This window comes from Dipteris shenzhenensis, chromosome 30, assembly GCF_047967505.1.
Source record: "Dipteris shenzhenensis isolate YYH24624 ecotype China chromosome 30, Dip_SZ_1.0, whole genome shotgun sequence".
Classification (NCBI taxonomy): domain Eukaryota; kingdom Viridiplantae; phylum Streptophyta; class Polypodiopsida; order Gleicheniales; family Dipteridaceae; genus Dipteris; species Dipteris shenzhenensis.
Genome location: NC_141625.1, coordinates 8660276 through 8684572, shown reverse-complemented (window position 1 = coordinate 8684572; position 24297 = coordinate 8660276).

Here is a 24297-nt window from a genome sequence, read left to right as displayed (position 1 = left end):
GCACTATCTGCTAAAGTACCATTCTTCCTTTCAGTTCTTACATTCTGTTGAGCAGTATCTGTAGAAGTGAATTGTCTTTGAATGTTGTGACTTCTGCAAAAGTTCATGAATGCTGAAGACATGTATTCACCTCCTCTATCTGATCTCATGACTTTGATCTTTCTACCTGTCTGGTTTTCTACCATGGTTTTGAATTCTTGAAATCTGGAAAACACTTTAGATTTCTCTTTTAGAAAGTAGACCCAACAACATCTGCTGTAGTCATCGATGAAAGTCAAGTAGTAAAGTGAACCATTGATGCTGTGGGTCTGGGCATAAACCCATACATCTATATGTATCAAATCAAGAATACCTCATGCACGAGAGGTACTTCTGCAAAAATTAGTTTGCTTTTGTTTGCCGAAGCAGCGTGCTTTGCAAACTTTTCCAAGAAACTATAGCTTCAGGATCCTGATTGCCATATTATGATTCCTGAGATCTAACAAGTACTTGAAATTGACATGACCATATCTCTTGTGCCATTTTGTAGATAGTGGCATCTGTTGTGGTTGAGCTGACATGGCATGCTTCTCTAGTGCCAAATGACTGTGACACCACGATGATTTCCTCTGCCATGAAAATTCCTTCGATTGCTACTAGATTGACTGCCTTGGTCGTATTGCTTCTTGTGGCAATCTCTTTCATAGTGTCCAAACTTATGACAGTAGTTGCACTGGATGTTTGACACTTTGGTGGATGCATTCCCTCGTCCTTGGAATCTTCCTCAATTGGAGTGATTTCCTCTGCTGATTCTGTTGCTGAGGATGATGATGGTGTTGATGCTGGCTTTACTGTTGATGACTCAGTTGTTGATGATTACCACTTTTCTAGAAAGATCAACCTTTGCCTTTGCCTCTGCTTTTGTATGAAGTTGTGAATGCCTGATCATTAGAATGACCTTTGCATGCTTGAATGGCTTGCGTCTTGAGTTCTTCACCAAGTAGGAATGACTGGAGTTCTTCCAGTGTCAAAATTTGCCGTTGAATGGCAATACTCGACTAGATTCTCGTATTCCTCTCCTAGTCCATTCAGGATGACTTGAATCATTTCTACTGGATTCATAGTCTCTCCTGCTGCTGCAAGTTGATTGTTGTAGTCTTTTATCTAGAGTACATAAGCATGACCAGTTTCACTGATGTTGCAAAAACTCTGGTTGATTTGGTTTCTCAGGGTGATAATCTTGGATGTGTTCTTGGACTCATAGGAGCTGCAAACATATCCCATGCTTCTTTCGATGTCTTGACTGTGTTGAGCTGTCCTAGCATGACATCTTGCACATTCTGCTTGATCGGATGATATGCATAGTTGTCTTTCTTATCTCATTCTACCTGTGCTTGAGCAATGGCAGGATCTGCTACAAGTGCAAAAACTATTTGTGTAGCTGTAGATCCCACTGTTGGTGCTGTGACAATAGGTGGAGTAGAGCTACTCCTAGCTGGATCGTCCAATGGTCTAGGTGTAGATCCATCGACATACCCCCATTTGTCTTAAAGTACAAGAATGGTCTCCATTTGATATTTCCATGTGCCGTAATTGGAGTTGTCTAGCTTAGCAGATGCCTCTAGATTGAGGTTGCTAGTCATAGACATGGTGCAAGAAATGTACTCAAAGTGTCGTGAAAATCACTATATGAATCAACTGCAAAACACTGACTGTGGCAATTAAAATCTGAACTGTCGGTCAAGATAGAAATGCAATAGATAAAATCTGATCTATATTACAAGGCTTGTGGCAAATGATGCCAGGAATAGCCAAGAGGCTTTACAAGGCTGAAATGATGTGCACAATGTCGTGAAATAGCCAAATAGGCTTTACAATGATGGCATGTGTGTGTGAAATCAAATCATGTGCTATCTGCCCATTGAACAATCGGCAATGCCTCTGAACACTCTAAAGTCTGCTCACTCAACTAATGAATGTCAGGTTTCAGGTAATGTGATGATGTGAAACCATATGTGAGCGTATGGACTAACTCCGAGTAGGTACTAGTTGAGAATTTCAGGCATGGCTTAGATTGGTAACTTGGGGAGATTCAAAGCGTCCCCTCTATGGCGATCTAGTCTACTGTGATCTAGATCTATACCAACTGTTGATCGATGAAATAACAACAAATAATTTCTTTTCTTTTGTTCTTTTTAAGTGCTGGGTCAGATCCATCAATGTAGAGGCTGATGTGCGTGTGTAGGAAGTGGATTTGTCGGGCGAAGCTCAAAAGTTGGTGATAATTGCACCAAAATGTGCGTATGATGTGATGAGCATGTAGAGAACAAAAAATCAATCGTTTTTCCTTTTTGGAGAACCCGCAAATTCTTCCTGGATCAAGAGATATGACTTGATCTAGGTGGAGGGGCAAAAAAGGGTGCAAAGTGCTCAATGATGATGTGGCACTCAAGGGGTCACATAAAGTGATTGTGCCTAGCAAGGACTATGCCTGTGGAGCAGTGGTGATGAGGTGGTAGTTGTCTGTTACATGAATTGCCTATGGAGAGGTAAGCGTGCCTAGCTAGCACTATGTGTGCCACGTGGCTGTTGACTCGTCAAAGGTGACATGACACTTTGACTTTGACTTGTCAGAGGTGATATGATAGTGAAGATAAGGTATGCCACCTAAGCAGTGACATGGCACTATGTGGGATCCTGTTGACATGGCAACAAGAGCCTACGTGGTAGATAAGGTGCCATGTGGCTAGACACTGGCCAGGTTGTGGTGAGATGACCTAGAGTAGTGAACAATGCACCATGTGTCAGGTCTTGCGTCACCAGAATCTTTTTGAAGATTCACCAAAATCTTTGTAGATTTTGTTGGGGCTGAGACACCGTTGACAAAGAGGTTGTGAGCCGTCATAGATGGAGTCCTTGTGAGCTCTCTAGGTGGTGCTATGGGTGGCTCATCATGTACATTGTAGGTGCACCATTGTAGACGAGTTGGTGCCATGGGAGTCCATGGGAGCTGCTATTTGGCTAGAGCTAGCTATGGATCTCTAGAGCAAAAGTGGAGAAAGCTAATGCTGCATGCGCTGAAGAGGTGCATAGGTCATTTAGAGCACTGGCATTGGATGCGTGCTATGAGCAGCCTCTAGTGCTCTAAGGTGGTTGTTGATGCTGGCCGTCGATCGAAACTATGTAAAGCATAGGCGTCGATGCTAGGCGGCTCGATGGAGAGCTCTACTACAAGCCGGTGCTTGCTTTGCGATGCTAGAGTTTACTCGTAGGGAGCCGCACCTCAGTCCCTTAGCTAAGAGTTTTTAATAGAGAGGTGGCTACCGGGTCGCAGTTGTAAGAGGCAGATGTTGTGAGTCAAAAGCAGTCTTGGAGGAGCAGCTTGTGGATAGAATGGCTCAAGAAAGGGTCGCCAGGAGCATTGACTCTGTGGATAGCACAGCTAGAGTCGAGGTTGCTCATGGAGGCATTTCACCTTTGGAGACGTAGTGAGGCTTGGAGCGTGGCTTAAAGCTTGTGGTTGTAGGCACTACACTTGAAGCCTTTGTCAATGACATCCATGGTCATTGCAGAGTGGCAGAGTAGCAGTCCACCGTTGTTGAAAGTTGTTGTAGAGGATAGAGCAGTCTGCCGTTGTTGAAAGGCCACCATTGTAGAGGATAGTTGTGCCTTAGGAGATGGGCCGCTACTGTTGGAGCTATTTAGATAGGCTACTGTAGGCTCACACTTGTCATTGCTGCTTGTTAACATGGTCATTTGTTTCAAACTAATCAACAAAGCTATTGTTTCTAAAAAGCATCAACATTTTTTGCAAGGTACTATTGCCAGGAATCAACTATCTCAAGCTTCAGCCAATTCTTGCAAACTATTTGAAGGTCATTTTTAAAGACTACTCTAAGCGGTTGCTACTAGAGTCTTTGGCTCTACGGGATTGATGAAAGTTCGTTTATTTTCTTAGGCTCTTCACTATGGTTCATCAAGGGGGTGTGGATAAGCATGTGGAGAATAAAATCAATGAGGTGGATGAGGGGACAAGGACCCCAATCCTTGTTGGGGTAAGGACTAAAAAATATATTAGTACACTTACACTTGAAATCCAATATTGTAGTTGGATAATTCTTGTGTCTGCTCTCCACGTTTGAGCACTCTCTTCCATCTTATACACACTCAAACTAGCCCTCACATTGACATGGCTTGGGTGCTAGCCAAAACTCATGTGATAATGATGTTCCACGTGATGATGATGCCCCTATTCAATATTCCATTGATATTGATGGAGGCTTCATTATGGATGCAAATGGGAATGCCCCATTTTCACAAATGTGGCAACGATGCCATATGTGATTCCAAGAAGTCATGATGGAATTCAGGTTATAACCAAAGGGAAAAAAGAATAGTATAGTCCAACAATTGCATAAGTTTCCATGCATGGGAATCTCACCTTTGACTTGCAATGGGGTGGATGCTAAACAAAATGGTGATTGCTTGAAACATCAGAATGAGGTGAGCCAATAATTTGAGAGTGATGATACAAATACAATGCTACCAATATCATACCATCATAAACAAGTAAGAACAATCTTGGATGGAGGAGTGAGTGTAAGCATAGACACTAAGCAGTGCTGGGCCAAATGGGGATGACCTAAGATGGATATCACAAACCTTGTAGTCAAATGGTTGATGGAGTGAGGATGGAGCAACAGCCAATTGGTAGGAGTTCTAAGAGACATCACAATTAAGACCTTCAGTCTAACCTACCAAGTGTGCTTGGTTGTAATGGACTTCCCCAATAGTTCAGATGGCCATAACATCATATTGGGTAGAAATTTCAACTGTAGGATTGGTCCATAACATTATATTGGGTAGAAATTTCAACTATAGGATCAGTCCATGACTGGAGCTCAAATAGAATATATTTACGTAAGGATGAGCAAGTCATGACGGTGGATTTCCAAACTTGGAAGGATCATCATCCTATGTTAGGGAACCTATTAGCAGCCAAATCTGACAGCACTAATAGGTCAACCTCAGTAAATGTATTCAAATCTTATAAGGAAGAGGACAACAGAAAGAGTCCTAATGACTCTTGGTGTGCTCCTTTACCAAAGTTAGAAGACTCAACAAATTGGATACATACATTGGCTATAATAGATCTACCAAGTACGAAAGGAACTAAATTTATGCATCTTAACAATGATAAACCTTCCACCATTACACCTTTTTACACAATAAGAGTGGTAATACCTAATCAAGTTGAGCCTGCAATTGATAATTCCATTGATACTAAGGAGATAGATATTACTCTATCTCAACTTTGAGTAAAGTTGATATCAGTAGTATGAGGTGCACCATGCTGCATACAGGCCCTGGCAGATGGTCGAGCAAGTAATAACCTCATCTCCTAGGAAACATTAAACATCTTGGACAGGTCTCCTTCAAGTTTGTGATTTTGAAATTCAATCCATAGGGTGTACCTCAATTAAGGTTATTGGTTCTTTAATGATGAATGTTTCCATAGACAATTACATTGTGCCTTGAAAGTTTTTGGTAACTCCTGCAAGTACCTTAACAAAAGTCACTATTCTATGTAAAAGCTAGATCAAAGACACTCATAAAGGAATTTTTTGGTGATGAATCAACCCATCAAGATGTACCAATCACTACCAACCAGCCCAACATTCAAGCATCGGCATTAGCATTGACTTCCACCTCTCAACCTCCACAAGAGCCTCACCAACAAAGACAACAAAGACGAAGAGCAACCAAGCAAGTGTGGGTCCAAAGGAATCTACCACAAGCCTAAGGGTACTTTGAAGGTGAATCATATATTTGGATTCTGACAAAACCTGGCATCAAAAGCCACCCCATCATGCAAAGAACAAACCTCCCATCGAAGAACAAAACAATGCCATCCAATAAGGAATGTACAATACCGTTGGGTTCCAACAAGACTACTAGAGGCCTAGGGATATTACCTTGGAAACTCTTATATTTGGGTCCCCAAGATAATACGTGTAACAAAACCACCTCCATCATCTTCAAGCAACAATGATAAGGTGCTTGATTAAGAGCAGAAGAAAGAATGGAGGCCAAAGCCTCTAAAATCGTCATCAACAACAAATGAGAGGCAAATATCAAATTCAAGCCTACCAATTATGAAAAATCAAGGCAAATATTGGAGAGAAGAACCACTATAACCTACCTTGCAAAAGGTAGAGCCACAAGAACCTACTTGCAAAGATAAGGAAAAACCACCAATACAGGAGGATCACACATAGAGAACATCCTCTACCTCCTATCAAGAGTAGTCACATAAGAACCTGTCTCAAAAAAAGAGATAGTAACAAAAGAACCTACTCAACCACTAGTATGCCAAGATGCCATTGAATTCAATGCATCATCTTCAAGGCAAATGGCAGTTACACAAGAACCTATCTCCAAAAAAGAGATAGTAACACAAGAACTTGCCATGAAAAGAATGGGATCTACTTTGGAAGCTATGCAAGAACCTTCCTTACTAAAAAATTTGGCATAAGCTTTGTGATAGTTACACATGTCACACCAACCATGCCAGACATAGTGGAAGTCACACAAGAATCTTCCAATGAAAATGATGAATTATTTTCACTAGAAACTTTCTCAGAAGCAACTTGGGCTCAACAAAAAAAAATATTTCTCTGATAGACTATGGTCCTACTCACAGGATGCGTCAATTTTACGAGCAAAAACCTATGAGCAGGTTTATCCGAGCGTGTTTTTCAAGAGATTTTTAAAAATGTTTTTCTTTAGGAAACATGGTTTTTACACTTTTATTTTCACTAGAACTAGATCCCTTTATCATAAAAATATACAGACTAGTCACTCATTCATTTTTACACAACATAATTTTCTTATTTAGAGACATCCCTTTGTACCCCTGTTATTACCTTAAAAAAGTGTTGATTCCTTTAAGAAACATTCCTCATAATCACTCTCAATGTAATAATACTATGCATATATAATTACTTATTAACACATTTATATCATATGGCAATATCTTTTTAGTGTTTTTATAGCATATTTATGGACATGTTTCTAAAGAAGTTTAAATTACTATAAATAAGTATTAACTTGGGCTTATATATCACTCTCATAAAATACATGTAATATTTAATACTATATATGAAAGATTTTCCAAAATATAACTCCATAGATGTGCTCAAATGGGGTGTTCCGATCAATTTGAGTGGTTGAATGACTATATTTGGACATTGGATATGAAAGTTATGTCACTTTTAAAAGTGCTGTCCAAGGTAGTTTCGCCAGCGAAACTACCTTGGGAGACTTGCTTCAAAGGGGTTTCGCTGGCGAAACTACCTGGATGGCTTACTTCAATGAGTTTTCTTTGAAGAAACTCTTTCATGAAGATAGGTTGAGAGAGGGTTTTCAATGTCACCCCCTATTAAGTAAAAGTTGTAAGAAGGATCATAAGGGAATTTTCATAGAGAAGTCTACTCTACGTGTGGGTTTCTTCAAAAGCCATCCCATTATGCTCTCACCATTCCTACAGATTCACCTAAAGATTTTTGTATAAAATAGGCATTGCTATAATACTTTGCATATTTCTAAGTGAAACTATGTTTTCTTCTGATCGATTTTTGCCATATTTATGCATAGTTGGAAGCTTTTTTTTTCCTTTGCTCGGACGCTCGGAAGATTTCGCTCAGAAAATGCTCGTCCCCTCACATTTGCTTCAGAGGAGATACATCACTTTATTACACTGAAACAATGAAAGTTCAATACGCTAGAGGATGTAATTGACAAAGGCACCAGAAAGATGGGATCAAGAAGGACTACTACAAGATCAAGGATCTTACAATGGCAATGTGGATCCCTAAGCATCATCAACACGGTAGTTGACCTTCTCGTGCTTGTACCATGGTCAACTTCACACCTCTAGACCCACGAATTAGAGGAGAGACCTAAAAGGTTTGAGTCTACAACACCAACAGCCAAGGTTACATCGGTAGTAGATACACAAGAACCTACTTCTAAAAGAGGAGTAGTGACACAAGAACCTGTTGCAAGGTCCACAAAGGGCACAGGAATAATCATTTAAGGACTTCATCAGCCTTCCCACAAGGAAATACAAAACCACTCCTTCAATACGGCATTTATTCCAACTCCATAGTAGTAGACCCACAAGAACCTACTCATAAAAAATGAGTAGATCCACAAGAACCTATGCTATGACAAAAGATACTAGATCCCTTCACAACATGTTGCTAGCATGGAAGAAGCTCCTCACCAACAAAGGTCTGGGGCCACAGTCAAAGACATATTAACCCTTGGTATCCCAAGGCACTCCTCCACATACAGAACAAGTGATCTTACACCAACAGCTCTACAGGATGAGTTTGATTTGCAGGGTGAATCTGATGATATCAAAATGGGACTGGATCAGTTTCTTGTGATCCTCAAAGATTTGTTTTCACTTTCATTTACTAACTGCACCCTTTATTAGCTAACTCCAACTCTCCCTCCTCATGTCTTCTTATTCTTCTTCTTTTTTGTGCTTAACCCTAGTACCCACTTAACCATTTGATCCTCCCAACGTAGTATCAGTTTTAATTTCAAGGACTTTCCTAGAACCCAAAATGTTATAAACCTCTTCCGCCATAGTCCTCATTTTTGCTGTTTGTATGGTGTATTACCATACCCCTCTAAATTTTATGACTCAAACAAATAAAGTTCCAGATGGTGCCACAATCTTATTGGGCTCAAATACTTCCAAGAAAAGCCCTCAATGAAATATAATCCATAAAATGGATCTCAAAGAACTTCAATGGAGGGAAGCAAGACAAAATGTCATGCACAACTCCAAATGTTCAAACATGGCATATCAACCATAGTCTAATGAGAATCCACTGAAAGTCCCACTCAAAGAAAATATGGGACTTAGAGAGGAGCATAAGAATACACTATACTTACTCTACTAACACTAAGGCCAGTAGGATATTACATCAACCCCGGCTAACACCTTCTTCCTACTAACTTACACCTTAGATTTTCCTCTTTCTTCATATTTCTTTCAAATGTCATAAGTACTCAGCTATCATCTATCCACCACTGACTTATAGAGGAGCATAAGAACTGAATCTACTAACACTAACGCCTGTAGGATATTACATCAACCCCTGCTAACACCTTCTTCCTACTAACTTACACCTTAGATTTTTCCCTTTCTTTATATTTCTTTCAAATGTCACAAGTACTCAGCTATCATTTATCCACCCAACCTCTAGCCATTGTAATCACTCATTCCATGCAATGCCAATTATAGTGAATATCCATTCTTCTAGAAACAATTCCATAACAAAGGATCCAATGAAGAGCTATGAAGTACCACAAACGGATAAATTTCACACAAGTGCACACAAGGAATAATATTTATCTAAACGCTCCAACCACCATGACCTCACGATCCAGGGGACTGGATAAAGAACAAGAACGGGGCATGTTAACTACATTAGTTGGAAATGCCATTTGATGGATGATGGCAAGTCTGTAGAGCTAGGAGCGCCTTGGAGCCAAATGTAAAGAATGAGGAAAGAAAGTGGCATAAAGAGATTAGGGTTGGCCCTCCCTTCAAAAGGTGGCATGTATAAAAGGCCAAATGGTTAACTTTGGTCTTCACTTGTTGGTTGCACACATTGGAATACAAGCTCTTCTTCTCCTCTTTGGAGTTGTCTCTTGTTCCCTCATATCGCCTTTCGTGAATGACATGTTCTCTTCTCATCTTGCCTTCTTCTTCTCCTCCTCTCCCTTCTCCACTTCCCTCTTCCCTCCCTCTTCTTCTCCTTATGGATTCACGATCACCACAAGCCGGGAGTTGCTAGAGTGACACTAATGGATGGCATTTACATGCATTGCTCTCAACCCATAGTAGCTTGGAGGAGTACTGCATCAGAGTTCCTACAAGATCCCCATGACACGTGAGGCACTACCAGACTACTCTCTCTCTCTCTCTCTCTCTCTCTCTCTCTCTCTCTCTCTCTCTCTCTCTCTCACTCTCTCTCTCTCTCTCTCTCTTTCTCAATTAAAACTAGTCTCAAAAGTGAGCCAAATAGAATGTTATCAGAGGCAATAAATATCACTTTGCATATGCTTCTTCCATCACATGATTGCATAGGCTTCTATTGCATATGATGGTGAGTGGCATGCCAATTGGCATGCTCTTGAGAAAATGAACCTGGTCAAGAACACCTCAATTGGCATTACCACCTAGAAGCCTATACGATGGCAATGATGAAGAATCAAATAATCACATATCAAACTCTAAACACAAGGCATTTAAAATGCAAGGTAGGGTACTTTGAAGCATGAAATTTAAGCATCCCATGGTTCATGAATCATCAAGCTAAACCATAGTGCATGACGAGACAACACCATGCTGCCACCCATCAGTAGCATGGTGTTATTTTCTCTTTGTGCATGTATGTTGTGCTTAAGACGGTGATTAGAGGACCAAGAATGATGATGCTGCTCCAAATTTTGCTTATCATATAATGCAAAATTCTCATCCCATCCTAAACCTACAATCCTCAATATATATTAAGACATTCAGAATGCAATAAGACATTCAAAACCCACTATCATTGTCATTTCCATCATTGCCACAATTCATGAGTCACTATCCTCATCATGCTCATCATCAATGTCCTCATCTCCAGACCCATGTGCAAGGAGAACATTATTTCCTTCCTCTTCATCCGATTCATCTGATTCATCACTATCCTCCTTAGATGTCGCACCATCAGTCCCCTCCTCATCCTCTTCTTGGGGTTCTGGGATTTGCAACGATGGGATTGCTTCACGTTGGATAACATAAGGTGGGATATTGTAGGTCCATTTTGGAACTTTCTCCTCATATCACACATCTCCTAATGTTTCCAGCATTTTATGACTAGCATAAATGTACACTAGGTTCTTAGCTTGATCCTCTAGAAGTCTATTTCATAAAGTATGAATGTACTTCTAATGACCCTAGTTTCTTTCTAAGCCCGAGTTTGAGCATGTCTAAGAAAGAACCCTCATTGCAATCGGGCGTAGAAGTTCACATGTGCCACCATTCATCATCCACCATTTCCAAACAAATGTAGTTTCTGCCAATGCTTAACAAGACTCGATGCAAATAACCCCTCCTTGCATTGATACTTGGATAACTCATTACACCACTTTGTAAACTCACGGTTTTGGGGATAATATTGTCACACCACCTTATGGAAGTCATGCATGACAATTGGGATCTCTTCGGGCTTCATATTCCACCACTCGGGCTCAAGGTCTAAAAGGTACCCAACACTTTGCAAGGGATTGTGAGCTTACTCCCACCGAGGCCTAAACAATTCCCATAATTCCTTGCATTTTGTAGCATTAAATGGTCTTCTCTCATTCTCTTGGCCTAGGTGAGTAGGGGGATTCCTTGCAATAAGAGCTTGCTCAATACTACAAAAGTGCATCCATGCTTTTTCTATTGTTGGATCTTTTGACTCTAAAGCCCTAATGACATATAATACAGGTTTCATAACCTTAGCAACATCCTTATACCTCCTCCATATTGTAGCAGATCCCAATGTTTCTTTCAGGTCACGCATTTTCTCCTTTGTTGCCCTATCAGTCAACTCTAACATATATCGTTCAAATGCATCACAATGAAATATATCTATAAGAAAACTTCTATTCTTCACCAAGGATGCAAAGTGTAGAAGAACGTGGCAAATATCGTGGTTGCTGGCAATAACATGGTAGAACCGTCATGAGACATAAAGATTGCTTCGAGACGTTGCTTCAATCATATTAACTTCACAATGTCTGGAGCCTTACAAACAATCTCTTTGAACCATAGCACTTGTTTATACCAGTCTTTCAATGCAAAATTTAAAGTATATGTACAACACGCAAATGCATATAGATTGGTATGCTACCTTTGCATTATTCTACCCACTGTTTAACAACCCTTGGCATTGTTCATGATGACCTGCACAACCTTTTCAGGGCCTAACTCTCTTATAACCTTTGATAATACACCAGCTATATAGGTCCTTGACTTTTTACATGTGAGGCATCAATTAATGTATGGAAGGCCTCCCCACACAGTGATATAACCATCACATTTAATAAAGCATGGTGTTTTATGCTTGTCCACCCATATGAGACAATTGTGCATCCAATGTTCTATTGTTGTTCGAAAATGCTACAATTTGTGTGATCTTCCTCTTTTGCATATGCCGTGTATTACAATATTGTACGCAATGTGTGGTATGAAGGGAGCTTGAAGCATGATCCATAGTTAGCATTACAATTCCATGCAGCTCTCTTATCGACCATACTCAGTGGATATCTTGACCACAAAATTGATTTACCAAGGACATATTGTGCATTCTCTAGATCTTGAATCTGGATGCTCTCAACTATCATGGGTTTCCTGAAATTAGGAGTCGCAGTTGTCGATCTAGCTTCATGAGTCATAAGTGGAGATCTATATTGCATTTGCATGTTAGTGTCCACACAATGTGTTCAAGCATTGGAGCTTGCAACACTTGTACTTTTGTCACCGTGTGTGCTTGCACACTCTACTCCACTTGCACCTTGACCTTACCAAATTAATCTTCTTTTGATTTTTCCAAAAGATTTCAACTTCTCTGTCATGGTGCAAGCTGTTGCTATAGTAGCACATGGGGTTGCACAACGGTGAATGCTCTTTTTTGAGTCACCAAGCACGCGACCCCTTATGCGAGGTGCTCCCCTAATTTTTGTCTTCCACAATACTTGCATTTCTACTCAACATAGTCACAAACATTAATGACAAATTCCCATTCTGAATCATGTGACTTACGTTTTCCCCCCTTGCACATGGAATACTTCTTTGGGAGGATTATGACACTCACACCTCACCTACATAAATCCTCTCCCGTATCTTGGTAACAATCTCACAGGTTGGATCAAGCATTGGGGTAGTGTCCTTGAGATCCTCTTCTGTGAATCCTTGTTCAACCCTAGGAACATTATCAGGCATATGAATACTAGCTTGGGCATGACTCAATGCATCCACAGTTTGCCTAGTCATAATTCATCTTGAAGGTTGTGGACAAACATTTCTAGTTATAGGCAATTCTGGTTGTGCATTTGTAGTCGCAACTCATACTCTATTTTTGCTCACATCATTGCCATCTCAACTCATGCTTCTCTCCATGATTTACTCTGATAAATTAGAACAAAACCAAAATCTCACAACTCTACATTGTAAATCCTTAACTCAAGACTCCTCACTAAAAATCGCATTTATTGGCACTCATGATCGTGGTCCACAAGTTCTCCAAAACGCAAGGAGCACACAACAAACACTCGAATTCACTAGCACTCGCATTTGTGGTTTGCAATTTTTCCAAAATGAAAGGAATCAGAGTAGCGGACCACATCCACAAGTATAATGAATGCTAACTCACCCTCCCCCACTCAGCCTTACCACTATTATCTAGATTGTGCTTCACCTTTTCATCCCAACTTACCAAATGGTTTATCGGAATAGGAACCACAATCGAATCGAATGAAGAGCATGTATTGCCCTTACCACCAACAATAGCGTCAAGTTGCATGGGAAAGTATGAATTCGTAGCTAACTATTCCGCTAGTACTGTAGCTACTGCCAATGGTACTATGATGACAACTGATGGTAATAGTAATCGCTAGTAATATTTTCATTATCGTCAGTAATATATATGTACTACCACCAGCTATGTTAATAATACTGGTGGTAGTCTTACTCAGTTTCCCGACAATTTTCCCGGTAATCAATGTGATCACATTGATTTCATGCTATTTTAGAGCTTAATTATTAAATGATAATAACCCATTAAAACTCATAATCCCAAAGTGGTCATGATAGTGCTTAGGATAGAATGAGGAGAGAAGTACCCATTAAATAGAAATACACTTGGGAAGTGTCTCTTGAGTGAGTGTTAATGTAGGGAGATCAAGTTTTATCCTTGATGCCCTTGAGTAGAGTTGGTCAGGATGATGCTTAGTATTAACCGAAGAGAAGTACTTATAGAAGAGAAACAAACTTGGAAAGTGTCTCTTGAGTGAGTGCTAATGTAGTAAGAGAAGGCTAACTAAGTATTACATTAAAAGTAAATTTAAGTTCGGGACATCTTATACACAAGACGAAGGCAAGTGCATGCACAACACGTGTCCGCATGATGGTAGTGATTCTAGGTGCTCTTCCAAACGTAAGCAATTAGAGGAGAGGCTTGGTAGAGGAATGAATACCCAAGTCGGTAGTGGTGACACTGCGTTGGATTCAGATGGGATAGAGAAATCAGAGCAAGGTGATGCCTCGGGCACACAGTCCTATGCAAAAATCTTGGCACACAAAATTTGAGTAGGGTTCTCTCCCCTAGAGGCGAAGGAGGTGCCTAGACTGCTACATGCAGAGATTGAGCGTCGTGCCAAAGAAACCGAGAGAAAAGGCTAGCTGGAAGTTGGCACGCGTCACGCCATCACATGCGAAATACAATTGGAAACGTCACTCCGTCACATGTGAAATACAATTAGAAGAAGTCATGCCTGAGCTGGAAAGGTTGGCATGAGGTGGGGTCTACCTCTTCTTCCCCAGACGCATTCCCCAGACGCATCCCATCATTGGATGAACTGCAGCAATTTCTCATGTATGAATGTGATCTGCTATCTCAAGATGCCCACTCTGGGAAATTCCTGGGAAAAGGGTTTTTTCTTGTCCGTTGTCTCTCGGAGCCAGTACGCAATGATGTGCTAGGGAAGCCATTCATGTTTTCGAGAGCGATGGTGCTGGCTATCCCGTGGATCCCTTCTTTCTCCATCGATGAGTTCCTATTTCATGATGACTGCCCGGTGTGGATCCAGTTTCTGAGCCTTCCCTAGTGGCTGGGAGACACTATTGAAAAGTTGGCAACGATGCTGGGCAGAGTTTTACTTATTCCTCCTACAGCTCGAGATCCTTTTAGTAGAAAAAGAATATGGATCCTTTGGGATAGGGCGCAGCCAATGCCAGACTTCATCGAAGCCCACCTCCCAGGAGGCCTCAAGCTCCCCATCCAGGTTAAGTTTGGACTCTTTCTGATGCGTGATTTATATGTAGGAAAGTTGGCCATTTTGCTAGAGCATGCCCAGACAGACCGACAAACACTACTTTGGCAAGAGGTGACAAGACAGCAGACCAAGACCCCTCCACGAAGGATGAAGGTAAAGATGCTACGAGCGACGATTCCAAGCCATCCCAGAACTCTCGGCGCTTCAGTCAAGCGATCGAGAGGTCGACTCGGAGGATGTCACGAAGGTTGTCCCATCAGACGACAGATGGAAGATTGTCAGAGAGAAAGGTAAGTATGTCTAGGAGCCTCTGCCCATGCATGGATTCTCCGCGAAGGGTGTTAAGGAGGAAGGCCTGGGTCCTTCTCCCTCGACAAGGATGCTTCTGGATACTCAGCAGTCCCAGCTTGTGGAGGTGCCGATCTCATCGCAAGCTGCCTTCAACAATGAAGAGGAGGCCCTCCCCAATGCGAATCACAAAAAGAGAGTGCATGAAGATAAGAAGGGTGAGGAGAAGGGTCTGGGCAAAGGCAATGGACTGTAGAAAACTCCACCTTCTGGTAGCCTCACTAAGAGGCTCAAGGACATGGCGAGGAGTGCCCAGATGGCTAGGGAAAATAGATTTAATTTCTTCAAAGATGTTCGCAAATCCTCATAAGAAAGTTAGGGGGGTGAGAGATGCAAGGATAGGATCCAAGTGATGTCGTGGAATGTTAGAGCGTGCTGTGGGAAATCTAAGCAGAGAGTTTGCTTGGCTGTAATCAGAAAGATCAAACCGCATGTGGTCATGCTGCAGGAGATCAAATGTGGGTCTAATGATGAATTTTGGTTTGCATGCAATAAGTTGGGATTCAATGTGTTCGTGAATTGCCCGTTTAGAGATCGAGGAGGCCCAACCATCTTAGTGCATCAATCTTTAAAAGTGAAGGATGATTTCAGGGATGAGGATGGATGTCTAGTAGTGGTTTCAGCCATGATCAAAGAATTTCAAGTTGTCTTTGCCTATGTGTATGCTCCAAATGCCCCCGTGGAGAGAGCTAGGTGCTGGTCTGTTCTCAACTCAAAGTTGGAAGGTGAGCACTGGTTGGTAGGAGGAGACTCGAACTTCACTAAAGGAATGGAAGATCGATCACATGCCACAGCTTACTCCACTCCACAGGAGCGCGAGTCTTGGGATGACCTGGTCCTTAACAAAGGTCTGGTGGACTATATCAAGTCTAATTAGGAAGGTCTGCAAGGTTTCACTTGGTCGAATCGTAGACTGGCGCTAATTTTCGATCAGGTTGACTGGATCGCTTCTATGCGGTAGACGAAGGGTGGTGGATGCATGCACCAATGGAGGGTGAATACTTGCTGTAGACCGGGCTCTCAGATCATGTGCTAGTGATCTGCAGATTTTCCGTTTTGTCGTCTAAGTCTAGGCCGTTCGACGTCCCGTCTGTGTTCAACAAAGAGTTCCTGCGGTTAAGAAAATTCTATAAGCTCATCAGAGAAGAGTGGATGAAAGATCATGCAGGAAGCTCGGACCCTCACATCAAGGCTAAGACTAGTACCGGGAGAACAGGTTCAACAGACGAGAGGCAGCAAAGGATCTTGAGTCCACCAGGAGATCCATTAGAGAGGCTCTGCTAGCAGCCCCTGCAAATAAAATGGCAGCTACCCTGCTAGTGGAGATCGAGACAGCTATTCTCACGACATGGAGCTCGAAGAGGCGGAGGATGCCAGGCTTCATAGCCATCAGCGATGGTAGCCTTGGGGGACTGCTCAAGTAATTTTTTTCCAATCGATCAAAAGACGGCGCAAGAAGGAAAATATCGACAGGGTGATGGATGCTCGGGGCCGCTTGATCTCCAAGCACTGGCATATCGCAAATACATTTTTGAAGGAGCTCAGCCAGATCATGGGCGATTTCGCCATACAATCTGCTGACTGGCTCGGCAAGCTGGAGGCTCTATTAAATGGCATTCAATCGCGAGTTTCAGAGTACCACAGAGGCCTTCTGGGTAGGTCCTTCACGATGGAGAAGCTTGAAGAGGCCCTCAAGGCTACGGCGTCTGACAAATCCCCCGGTCCAGAGAGCTTCACGATCGAATTTTACAGAGAGTTCTGGGACCTGCTAGTGCAAGAGTAGGCTAAGATTGTCAACTGTGCATTGAATAGAGGTACCCTCTCGCCAGACGTTAATGCGAGGCTCCTCAAGAGAGTCAATATAGACTGAAGTTCGGCGACCTGGTAGCCGATTACAATGCTTAACACGTCATACAAGATCCTTGCAAAGGCACTTGCCATCAGAATCAGAGAGGTATGCATGTCTGCAGTCGACTCTGAAAAGTGTGGTTTCATGAAAGGCATGGAAATTTTTGAAAATATTCTTAATGTATCCACCGCTATGGACTATGCCCGGCAAGAAAATCAAAAGATCCTCCTGTTGGGTCTTGACCTAGACAAGGCCTATGATAGGGTCAGGTGGGACTACCTACTAGCTGTCCTAGGTAGACTTGGATTTGGAGATGGTTTTTGTAACATGGTCGCGGCTCTGTTCGGCAATGCGTCGGCAGTGCTCTACCTCAACAGTGGTGCGGTTGGGTGCTTTAATCTCAAGCGATCCATCTGCCAAGGCTGCCCACTTGCCCCCTCCTCTTTGCGATTGGGACAGTCCCCCTCATCCACAAGGTTAGAGCAACGGTGGGCGAGGGCAGAATTCACAGGATTCACCTCCCCTCTGGAAATCAGTTCAGTACTCAACTATTTTGCTGATGACACTTTGATAGGGATAGCAGAAGAGCCCGCAATGTCGAGTCCCTACTCAACATTATTGACCTCTTCTGCGAGGCTTCTGGCTCTCAATGCAGCTAGCAGAAAATATTTGCAATCAGAACTACAGATGGTCCCCCCCCCCCCCCCCCCGATGTGGCTTGCCTCTCCAATTCATTAAGAAAGGCCAAATAGTCAGACACCTTGGTGCGCATATCGGTCTGGGGGTGACCCTCCACCAAATATGATTGGTTTCTGGAAAGAATCAAAGCAAAGCTGAGACCCTAGCATGGTTTAAGTCTGGAGTGGAATGCTCGTGTTTTAGTCATCCGGCACATTTTAGCAGCACCAACAACCTACATAGCCTCAATTTGGCAGTTTTCTAAATGCCAGTGGTGGTGGCAAGAAGTGGAGAGATTGTTCCGAGCCTTTCTGTGGATGGAGGAAGGCGAAAGGAAACAGATGCACTACATCCCTTGGGAGCCTCTAAAGCTTCCTAAGAATCAAGGAGGTCTCGGCCTCCCAAATATCAAAAGATGCAATGTGTTGCTCCTAGGTAAGTGGCTTCCGTGCCTCTTCACTAACCCCTCCCCTTGGGTGGAAATCATAATCTATTTCATAGAAGTAGGCCGGTCTAGATCGGCGGGCACTTGGAAAGATCTCCCTTGGTACCACAGGATTATCTCCGGCTTCCCCCTCAAAATAGTAGGATTAGATCTCATTGCTGGTTTAGTAGTGGCTTGGAAGAAATGCAACGAACGACTAAGGTGGAAGGGTAGGCAGGGCTTAACAGGTGATGCCAGCTTGGCAAAATCCATTTGGTGGAGCCAAGAGTTCAAACAGGAGCCCTTTGCTCTTCACGACCTCTCACACACCCATAGTATGTTTAGGAAAAGTATCAGGAATTGGGAGGACATCTAGAATTCAAGGGCGGCGGATCGGGTCCCCCTTGAGCAGCTCCATATCAGGTTTTGGCTAAGCCAAGGCGCAACGGACTTGCTGACTTCTATGGTGGAGCGCTCCCAAATGGCTGGCCAATGAGCTGCATTCCATCTTCCGAGGGATGACAAGCCCAATGGCTCATGGGTAGGACCAGACTTAATCGTCTCTCAGCAAAGATTGTGTACAGCAACCTTGAGGTTACGGCGCCTTGATTCTTGGCTCTTAACAAGAAATGGCAGGTGAGAAGAGGTCATGTTTGGTGGCGGAATAGATTCATAGTTATTTGGAAGCATTGCGTGGCAGGGAAAGCAAGTTTTCTCATGTGGAAGATCACCAACCATTGGCTGCTAGTCTGAGGCTCGCTTGTGAAAAGAATCCCTATTTCTCCCATCTATCCTCTATGTGGTAAGGCTGTGGAAGCCTTGAAGAACTTGTTTTGGTCCTGCTCGGTTACCAAGGAGGTCTGGTTTAAAGTGGAAGCTGCGATTGGGGTTATGGCTCAATTCTACATTAAAGGTAGATGGAGGATGGTTCTGCTTTGGGGAAACTTTCAGGTTACCTTCTACTCTCTTGATGTCCTGGCAGTATGTTCGCGTGGCGGTATGCCTCTCCGTCTGAGAAATGAGAAATCGCTTGGCATTCATCAAGGTCCAGATCTCGCTCGACCACAAGGAGTCTGCCATCATAGGTATGGTCAAAGCTAACTTAAGAGACATAGGTTGGATGTTAGGGGAGAAATCCCCAGTGGTTAGCCACTGTCTTCTCAGTATAGCTTTCCTTTTTGTAAGTGCATGTGCTTCCTAGCTCTATCAACATAGGTCGTGGGTATCCCCCCTTGTAGTCGGCCTAGTTTTGTACCTGGTCAAGTTTGGCCTGACTAGCCTCTTAATATAAAAAACCTTTAAAAAAAAAAAAGAGTATTACATTAAGTTCTCCTACACTAAAGAAGAAAGGAAGGATTAGTTGTAGAACTCTTGTGAGTGCATGAGTGAAAGGCTTGGCTCTTTGATAAACTTGCAATTTTAATCTTTTGATGCGTCCTTAAGTAGAACAAGTCATGATAGTGCTTAGGATTGACTGAGGAGAGAAGTACCCATTAAACATAGATACACTTGGGAAGTGTCTCTTGAGCGAGTGTGAATGTAGGGAGATCAAGTTTTATCCTTGATGCCCTTGAGTAGAGTTGGTCATGATAATGCTTAGCATTAACCGAAGAGAAGTACTTACTAAAGAGAAACAAACTTGGGAAGTGTCTCTTAAGTGAGTGCTAAGTGAGTGCTAATGTAGTGAGAGAAGGCTAAATAAGTATTAATCTCATATCGGCTTTGCCTCTAGTGTTTTGTCACCAAAGGTCCTCAAGAATGATTTTCCATGCTAGCACTTACCAAGATAAGATCAGTGATTTCTATCAGCACTAAAGCATACTATACATTTGGATCCATCTCATGGAATTCATTATCCCTTCATAATAGCTTCACATTTTCCACCACATTTTTGTATGCTTGAGCTTTAATAATTTATTAGAAACTTCTAATTGACGTGGGGTTTTCCTTGAATGTCAAGTGCTTGGAGTGCCTCTTTCATCTACACAAGGTTATCCTTCTTAGCTCATAGAGAGGCATCTTCTCCAACGTCTGCATTCTTGCTTTCTTCACCCTTCTCGCTTTTCTTTTTTTATGAGGTAGCTACCCCTTTGCTATGGCTATGGCCCTTTCGAGTAGCTTCTCATAGGTCTTAGTTCTCCATGGATCTTAGATCCAAATGTAGATCGCTCAAAAGCCAAATCCTACAGTATTGTATCAATAGATTTTAAATAGAGTTAATTGATTAGCACTCACGTATGTAGTAGAAAGTCTTGTAATATCTCAATTTTCCTTTCCTTTAGGTAATTCAATGGAGGTCAGGTACCTTCATTGATTTCCTTCTTATACCTTGAAATTTTGGAAGACTAGAACATATGTTCAAAACTTGGAAATGAAGTGCAAGTTTTCATAGAAAGTCCACATACATCACTTTAGGGAAAAATCATGCATGGATAGTAAAGACTATATATTTTTTTTTGAGAGCATGCAATATGGAATATTTCATTTAATGAATTCCCCCACTTGCAAGGCTTAGCTTAATCAAAGATTGGAAATGTATTTTGGTAAATGAATGTACAAATTAGTACAATGGCAAGTCGCTTGATTACTAAGTGCATTAAACGCGTATCCCCTTTTACATTGTTCACATTGGGTAATGGTTTCCACTTATATGCTAAATGAGCCATCGTAATTTACTCTCTTGAAAAATGGTTGGAAGTACTTAAGGTGAATATTGCAAATAGCATGATTACATCCAATAAAAAGGCATACCATTTTTTTATATGCATCACAAAGATATTAAATATACAGTTGCATTACACTTTAGAGTCAATATGTTACTACAATTAGGATAACCTAAAAAATGTTTGTTAATTAAGACAATCAAATTCATGGGCCAAACATAACTTCAAACAATGAAACCATCTTCATTACATAATTTCAGGGAAAGATTCAAATGATCACATAATGAAATTTATCGAGAACCTACCTTTTAAACAAAAATGCTCATGGCATCGAATATGAATATTTGCAAAATTTCCTTGTAAGCGGGTTGACAATTTCTAATATAGAACTTTCAAAAAGGACCCTGATACTTGGGGTAAATCTTAGAGATATGTCATGATATTCACTAACGCAATTGTGATAAGTTACTACACTTGACCTTGAATACATTGTTGAAATAAAAAGAAATTCAGTAACAAGGTGCTTTTGATAGTAAAAATTTTCCACATTTTATAGGCTATAGGTAGAAAGGAGGTTGTCAATGTTTGTTCGAAACATCAAAGTGAAAGGTATAAACACTATGATTTACTCAAAAGACTATAAGGGAGGAAAAAGTGCTTAAAGGGAATATGAAATTCTCACTTTATATCCCTTTCATGCTTTTGCAAGTAAAAGGATATTCTTTGTTGCTTTTGATACGTTGTGTTAATCCTTTAATACTTTGAATTTGTTAAGAAGTACACATATTAAATGGATATAACAAGGAAAATGAGATATTCTCATATATTGAAGTATTACTTATGAATTAATGAACGCCTTTGAGCTATTAAGAAATTTCTAAAGTCCAAAAATATATAATCTTTACAAGATGTTGCAATGTTAGTTTGTATGAGGGAAATTTATGATAAATAAGTATCTACTAATCTAACCTTTCTCCTTATTGAGCCTTGACTGCCGCACAAAGTTTCCACCATTGCTCGCGAGGCCTGGTTGAAAGTGGAAGTGGCCATCAGGAAGGCGGGCCTGATGGCAAAATTTTATATTAATGCTAGACGGAGGATTGCGCTGCTAGGTGAAGCTTCTCACCTCCCCTCCACTCTAGGTGCAACGTGGCCCTCAGTTTGTGCCGTAGTCTGTCTTTAATTTGGGAGTTGAGAAACTAGCTAGCCTTCAAAACGAAAATCGTGCTGGGGTTCCGTGAATCCCACCTGTGCCTCATGGTGAAGTCCTTCCTTAGCGACTTTGGTTGGATGATGGGCTCCAAAGAACCAATTATTAGTTGCTCTCTATTGGTTGTTAGATGTAACCCTTTGTTAGATGTAACCCTTTGTCCCCTATTGGTTGTTAGATGTAACCCTTTGTTGCTCTCTATTGGTTGTTAGATGTAACCCTTTGTCCCCTAACTGGCATAGTGTAGGCTACGGGTGATGCCCCTGTAGTCAGCCAAATTTTGTATCGGGTCTCTTTTTTGGGCCTGACCAGCTCCTAAAAATACAATACTACTTTTTTGTTTATTAAAAAAAAAAACTTTTCTCCTTATTGTTAAGGACAAAGACGTCAAAAAGACACTTGAGTGCATTCTTCTCAAAACATCACTCATCAAATAGATGCCAAAATTAACGGAAAAGGAAAATTGAATGAATAAGTAGGATGTGATGGTGGATGTGAAGGGAGGAAAGGAGTAAAAATCTTTGTTGGGATCTTGAATTGAATTTCCTTCACTAGTCAAATAGGTAGAAATTGTTGGGAAGTGAAAATAAACGAATAAGTAGGATGTGATGGTGGAGGTGAACAAAAAGGAATATACTTGTTTGTTAGCGTTTTGAATTGGACTTTTATTAAATGCAGTGATTCTATTAAAAGGTATTGCTTTTTTTTGTTATTTAAACAACAATGCCCTTTCTTTTCCTCGAGCAGAGGACCCCCCCCCCTCTCTCTCTCTTTGTGGTGGTCTCTAGTGAAAATGTGGCACAAATAAGAATGCATCCACTCATTTGAGTATACACATGGTTGCATTATGCATGTGGACCCCTGCCCCCCGCCCCCCCCCCCCCCTCACACACACACAGAGGAATAATAACTAATGTACGGGTTGGAGCCCATAATCGATAGGAAAATTATGTAACAATAATGGCATCTTTAGCTTTGTAACATGGCTATTCTCCAAAGTTCACTTTGTGTATTGGCATGGAAAGTTAGAAGATGACTACCTATAATTACAAGCAAAGGTGAAAGTAGTGCCAAAAGGGTTCTTTATGGAAAGACATCTTTTTGTGAATATTTCTTTTTAGATTTCCTTTTCTTCAAGGATAGTAATTTCATACGACATATAGAAAGTGCCAAAACCAACAATTGTTCAAAAAGTGCATGATTGAACATCAAGCATTGCAAAACAAAAATATGTTGAGATTATTAGCTTATTAACCAATGAATGATCCAACTTGAAGCATTCTATATCTCTATTTATCAACATATCAAGTTCAAGTTTTGGGGGATTTTTATGGAAACATCAATGAACTTATGCACATTCCCTCTTTAAACATTTTTGTAGGTGCAAAATCACTATACAATTCTGTTGGCAATATAGCAAATGTGATGTAATTTGCCATTGTGTTAGCCTTGCTTTTAATGATAGAGGAGCATTACTAGGATGCTTTGCATATATTGGATGTCATGTCATAGGTATGTATTGCACCTTGGCATACAACCTCATAAATAGAGGCAAGATAATATATAAAAATATTCCATAAAATTGAGCGATTTGAATTTAAACACAAGAACTTATGGACAAAAACTATTGCAACCTAGAGTCAGACTTAGCAGACACATGTGCCCGCCTGTGTACATGCGCTCATAAACCCTCACTTTGGAGTGCTTTATAAAAACATTTAAGATAAAAGGCTTTCTAACAATGTCAAAAATTGCTCTATAATAAAGTCAGTTTCTCGAGAGAAAATGTTGGATTAAGACATTGTAAACATGGTTTGCACTTTGGGCTATCATGCCCATCACCTTAAGGTCTATATATGTTTCTGTTGTTTTGCTGATGTGCATAGAGATGTGGTAGTAGCCCTCTTTGGTTGTTAAATCTTGCTGACTGACTTCTGCTTATAGTGTAGGGCTAGGGCTCCTAGCCCTAAGTGCGGCCATGTTTTGTAGGGGTTTTTTTAAAGGTTCCCCGCCCTCCTTAATAAAAGCCAGCATATCC